Below are 6,889 nucleotides of genomic sequence, written 5' to 3' on the forward strand. Positions count from 1 at the left end.
CTAATTATGGAATATTAAGGACCAACTACAGTATTGTCTTCTTGGGCAGATCGAAACGGTGTGGATTATAATTGTCAACTTCTAAGATCCATTCCTAAAAATCCATGGAAGCCCCCATTCCTGGTCTTTGGAACAAGATTTACAGGCCAGACTGTCCCAAACGGGTATTGGGACTGTATAAGGGGGGACACTATGATATTAAATGGGAACCCTACAAAATTACTTAAATAACTATAAAAAATAGAAAATAGACCTATAAAAAATAGAAAATAGAAAATAGAATATTAGAGTTGCCATTCACCAATAATATCAATTTACACCAAACTCACAACATACTTGATATCATAATGATAAAATACATACAATTAATATGTGTTTTAAATGTTCAATTAAACTAAATGTGTTTTAAATGAATTGATGAAAAAGGAAGAAACATATTCTTCTACCTGGTTTGTCTACTAAGCTGCCAGTCATACAGTGTGCCAGACCAAATAATTAACCTAACAATGCCCCGATAAAGATTCACCTCAAATTAGCTACTACAGGAAAATGAATTACGTTTGAACTAATAAAAGGTTCTCAAAGTTTTTTCACACACTGGTGGAAGATAAAATAAATTCTTAAACTACTGGAATAATGGAAACCCTGCACTCACTCTGAGGGCATGGGAATTCAACACGGGGTCAGAGTACGTTTGGATCTAGCACCTTGGATTATGGATTATCTGCAGACCTTAGACAACCTTAAAGTGTAGAGCTGACCAATCAACAGTGCAGTTATGTCATGTTCACATTACAGTCCAACTTTTTCAGAGGAGGTCAGTCTGTTTGGACAAAGACCAGTTGACAAGAGGCTGTGAGAACCGGTTAGGAGCCGAATCCTACTGCCACTGCTTGTGACAGCCGCAAAGGAGCCAGAGCATTATTTAGAATTAAGTTTCCCCTTGAGTTTAATATTAATTTTGAACATCAATCAATGAGGGATTCCATGCCCATGCAGCATAGTTGACTAGTAGGACTATAGCAGGATTTATTTACCTTCCTAGCAACATTCCTGACTGAGACAAAATAGCACAGATATGTCAGGAATATCCATTGTGAGGCTGGGCCAAAGGTAAGAAGGGGGATGAAACGTCTGTATGATCTTTATCATGTTCCTCTCTGGCAGATAGGAGCAGGTGAGTGAGCTTGAAAGGGGGTCTTTGTCATGTGGAGAGGCGCAGTCATTCCAGGGTCATGACCCTCCGGAGAGCCCCCCTCATTCCACATACAGGAAAGAAAGATTTGAACCCTCCATCTCAACTCTGAAACATCAGGTCTGAGAGCTGGTTTGGTAGATCACAGTGATGTTTAAGAGTGGAGAATGGAGGGCAGAGCTGATCCCAAATCAGCTCAAATCAGTTCTCTAAAATTCAGAAGTGTCTCTTCCTTTGTGCAGCGTTTTTTATCTGGATTAAGTTTCTCACTGTCTTCAACCTTGGTGACTGTAAAGATTGATTATCATGACTCAGGTCAGCACAGTGGCTCTCAAAGAAGACAGTTCTTGGTTTAAGAGTAGGGTTGACAGATTTTTTGTCGCTACTAGAACCAAACTGAACAGCCATGGATGCCGATGAGTCCAGTGACAAAAACCCTTCAGGAATTTAAACGTCCAGTTTCCCAGCTGAATCAATAACCTGTGGCCTTTGGACAATAGAGGAGTACACAGTGTCATTCTGCACCACACTCTGTCTAGTTTGCTGTGTCAGGTCAAGTCATTGTTGCTTGGTAACGTGAATTAAGATGGAGTCGCCATCTTGGCTGAAGGCGCTTTGACTTGTAGATCAACTGTATTGGGTTGTTGCAAGACACTCTGTCGAATTAAAAATGTTACTGTGAGCACATCAGTTCCTCTTGGAAAAACAGCAAGATGATTCAATTATGACAATAAAGTTAACATAGATTAACAAGCATTGAAAACCAACTCATTAATGGGTTTATGTATTAGCACACTTCAGTGCAGCAAAGTAAAGTAAGGTGGTCTGCTACGAATCCTTTTATAGCCCCATAAAGAGTAATTCATAGACTTATTTCTTCCAAATCATGCACCCTGAAGTCATAAATAGATGCAAGGAAGGAAGATGATGAAAACTACAAAGCTTGTAAATCAGTTGACCATGGCAAGTCTCCAAAAGAAACAGAATTGGTCAGGGGGGACAGAAATGAAGAAGGAAGTGGAGAGGCCAAAGAAATTACTGACACTATCCAACTGCATACTAAGATACCTAAATGTCTAATTTCCAAACAGTAAAACAGCTGAGAAACTGCGGCACAATCACTTCTCTCATGCCAGTTATCGTAGTAGTGTGTGGAGTTTGTCGTTTATCGATGCCCAGTTATCGTTGCTGCTCTCTGGATTCTCTCAAACAACGTTGCAGTAAAGTCTCCAAACACCACTGCAACTTTAAAGATACAACTGCATCAATGTAAAGCAGGAATACTGCGTCCAGTCCGGTCTACACATCCTATTTCTCTGGTGCTCCGACTGTATACTGCCTTCCCCGTCTCCCGGTACACACAATAGGCCTCTGTGTGCACGGCCCGCGGAATGCTGTGAGATGGCAAGGCAGTGGGATAGCTGCATGGTGAGGATGGGGGGGGGTGTGCTGAGGAAGGGTGTGGAAGGTAAGAGGATGAAGGAGGGAGGGGGGTTAGAGGGTAGGGGAAGGGGAAGAGATGGCGGTGACGGAAGGAGGGAGGGGTGGGATGGGTGATCTTTCACGACTGTACGAGTGCACAGAGGCTCCAGGGGTCTAGAGGGTGTCTAGGTTTCGGCACAGTGACCGCAGTGGAGGGGTGGCTGCCTGCGGGCTTCTGGGTACACAAGCGGGTGACGGGAAGTTGTCTAAGCCCACCTGGGGAAGAGGAGGGGAAGGACTGGCCCAGACGGCTGACAGCGTGTCTCTATGTGTTCTGTCCCTCATTAAAAAAAAAAACGAAAAAAACTGATTAGATTCTAGTAGTTTAGGTTATAATTACCAAAAGTGTATCATTAGAATACAGATGAGGCACCAGTGGCTACAACATTTATCAGTATGCATTGCTGAAAAAAGATGGTCAGTGGTGTGCAAAAAGGAAAAGAAAATCCTACTCTGATGCACTGTGCTGTTTTTAAGAAATTAGGCCAAATTATGATGAGGACAATTTTAGAGAATATTTTTTCAAGTACTTGGATTTCATTCCTAATGCAAAGGTGCGTTGTTGAAAAAACTCCCTCTAGTGGATATCTGGCAGAACTGATAGTCATGCGCAAGAGTCAAGCACTCTCTGTCAAGACAACCAACTTCACTCAGGATCTTTTTAAGCTGCTAACAAAAAATCCACAGTAATCTAATGTAGAATAATTTATGCATTTCATTTTGGATTTGGTATTTATCTGTTTGGGGAAATGCCCGATATTCTGTAGGCTGTAGATGATTCCATTCCCAAAACTGTGTCTATTGTATCTGTAAAAGGTCATAGGATGGATAAAACCTTCAGTCCACTTCTGAACGCTTCTTCTCCTTTGACTCAGCAAAACTGTGGAATAGTCTGTCTCAGAAAAACTTTATGCCCTTTACATGGCTACCACCATGTTGGTCTCTCTCTCTCTCTCTCTCTCTCTCTCTCTCTCTCTCTCCCTCTCTCCCTCTCTCTCTCTCTCTCTCTCCCCCTCTCTCTCTCTCTCTAGGCCTGTGTGTGTGTGTGTGTGTGTGTGTGTGTCACTATGTGGAGGAATGCGGGTGAGAGTCAATTTGGCAAAGAGATGGAATTCCATTCACCATGGGTGGCACATGGGTAATGGCCCTTATCCTTTAATTTGAGAGATGCATTAAATGATGCATTAAATCTCTACAAGCATTTAACAGTCTCTAATAAGGAGCTTCGTTTCACCACACACAGTTCTTATTTCATGGCTTCAACTTAATATCAAATTATTACCATGCAGTCGGCTTCGGGCTCGGCTGAAATTGGAAACTGGGCAGCATTGAATTAAGGTGTTTTAGGCACTTTATCTCTGTGGTAATAAAACAATCACTCCAACATTTTGTGGTGTGTGGCCGTCCAAGTAGAGAATGCATTTCAGGCCCAAAAGGGCTTGGGGTGATTCAGGAAAACAAGCAGGCGTCACTCCTCAGAAAATGGCAGTGTAATTGGAGAAATGTGGCAAAGGACAGGCTGATAATGAGGAGAAGAAATGTGCTTCATTGCTTTGAATTACTTTCCAACTTACTTTGTTTCTATTACCATGTCCAACATTGCCACACACCCTCCAGCGTCTTTGGCCATGTCTTAGGTTTTATGATGCAGTTAATATGCTCATATCTTGGATTCATTTATGCTCTCAGGCTAAAAAATTTTTATTTGATTAACCATAATACTACTCCAATCACATTTCAGCAGCTACTACACCTTTTCCTTCCTTGAGTCTCTAAAACTGGCTGTCCAAAGTGATCTCTAAGCCAGGACTTCATCTAGACCCCCAGATCACTGAGCCTGAATCAAAGCACCAGACCCGGTATGTTTCTTTTCCTGTGTGAGACGGAGAGGGGGGGAGAGGTTAAGTTTGTGCAGGCTTAGCGAGTGCAGCAAGGGGGGCTTTCTCACACAAGATGGAGGCTGAAGGGACAAAGCTGGCATTCATTGGCCAAGGAATGGAAAACATTTTCTCCTGAAAACAGAGAAGCTACAACCGGCAGAGGTAGTGCAGAGAGGCCATGGGTTAGCATGCACCCCTTTGGAGAAGTCACATGCCTAGAAATGCTGAGGGGACCACCAGAACTTAATGAGGCCTCATTTGTTTGGTAATGGAGGGAATATCATGTCGCCTCTTAAACTCTGCTTGGAAGTTAATATTAGACAATCTACAGGGATGAGACTGACAGAGCATGAATGGTTAGTATCAATATGTTCTGAAATGGGATGTTCTGAAACGGGACATGGTCATGGAGGGGCACCAGGATCCTTGTCTGTCTGTCTCTAAACTCTGTCTCCTGAAAGACTTTAAATTGCCTTAATACAAACCTCCATGGACATACTAGCAGAAAAGACAGCAATTTAACAACCAATAATAGAATGATGTCTAGAACTACAGACATACACACACTGTTTGGATGGACAGAGGTACAGAAAGATATGAAGCTAGGCAGACAGACAGTCAGAAAGACAGAAAAAAGTTCAAATTTATTTTGGTGGTTTCTCTGTGGTTTGTAAATTGTCAGATCATTTTGCACCCAAACTATACTATGGCTGGATTACTGAGAGGTGAAGAGTGATAAGGTGGTCAACACAGAGTGTCTCAAACAGTAACTGTAATGCAAGAGAAGAATCCAGGCCACAAACTCAAGAAGTCACAGAGTCATGTATATGGGTGGGTCCTGAACCCCCATGGCAGGCAGCCTGGGCCTCTAGAGAGCAAGGATCTCAGCAACATGATTGTGTCCTCTCGACAAAACAGCACAGTCAGAGAAGGCAGACAGCAACTCTCAGAGCTGAGCAGCAGGTTCTGGAGTGAGTATGCCACCTACAGGCAAAGAGGATAGAAAGGCTCCAATGCTTGTGTGGTAAACCTGCCATGGGGTGTCGCTATACAACAGCAGTAGCAGTGATTCTCAGAGTTATAAGCTGGGAATCACATGCTGAAGTCTCACCTACCTTTGCTGCCAGATTTCTGGCCAACAACAAACATGTTTAGAATAAATAAGTAATAACTGATTCAACTAAACTAATAACAGGTTAAACCTGACAGAAACCACAGTCATTTGATCATTTAAATTATGAATATTATGATGACTCATGCTAAGGTCAGCCAACTCTCTCACCAAGTGAATTTAATGTACTGGTGAGGTGGGAGTACAGATACTTGGGATGCAAGACATCATTAAATTGAACCCTGATCTTGCCAAAAGCTATTGGTGAAAAATGGGACAGTATAATTTCTGTGGTAACTGTTAGATAACCCTGCTGTTGCACAGTTGCATTTGGGTCCAAGCCCAGTTTTTTGCTGAATGCTGCATAGTATTAAAGTATGAGGTTTGTTCACTGGTTATATGAGCTCTTCCAAACCTCCCAGCTCCATTTAAACTCAGTGTAAGGCCAAATGTGGGCCCAGATGGAGGTTTGAATAGCATTGTGCTCATAGATTGTGATCATTGTGCACATTAGGCATCTGTAAAAGTAGAACAGTCTAACACTATGTTGAGACTGTCCAGAGCGATCGGATTGTATTTTTCCTTCTGTCCGTCGGTCCTCCCCCAGCCAACAAACACGACAGGGCACCAGGAGATTTCAAGAACTTTCCTAATGCATCTGCCTGACCCCATAACAGTCAGAAAATAGGTCAACTGCCCTTATGAAGAAGAAACTACAGTAATCCTGCAATACATTTTAGGATAAAATACAAATATTACAGTACAACTATAAGTCCTATGAGAATGTCCTGGGACTATTATTTCGATACCATAGGAGATAAAAAAAATATCAAAAGGCTAAATAAGATCACTATACACTCACTGAGTACAACATGCACACTGTAAATGCCTATGGAGATATTATAGGAATATTATAGTGATTTTTCATTAATAACTTCACCAGCCCTTGTAACAAAATGTTTATGTGGTAAGTCATATGATTCCCGGTTTGGATTGAGTTTCTATTGGTCATTGACCCCATCAGTCTGTCTACTCACTAACATGTGTGTGTCACAGCCCCTGAGCCCCGCCCCCAAGCAACAGCCCTCACTTGACTGCAGGACAGCTGGTATTAAACCTCAGAGGAGCACATGGGGCACTGGTCACAAATATTTCTCTAGATTAGCTACTGTACTAGACTTTTTTCTTGAATTATTAAAAGTTACAGCCCAACTTATCACA

The sequence above is a fragment of the Centroberyx affinis genome, unplaced genomic scaffold, assembly GCF_046629955.1.
Source record: "Centroberyx affinis isolate AG114_WGS23_722 - 3 ecotype Tasmania unplaced genomic scaffold, CSIRO-AGI_Caff_v1 ptg004325l_1, whole genome shotgun sequence".
Lineage (NCBI taxonomy): Eukaryota > Metazoa > Chordata > Actinopteri > Beryciformes > Berycidae > Centroberyx > Centroberyx affinis.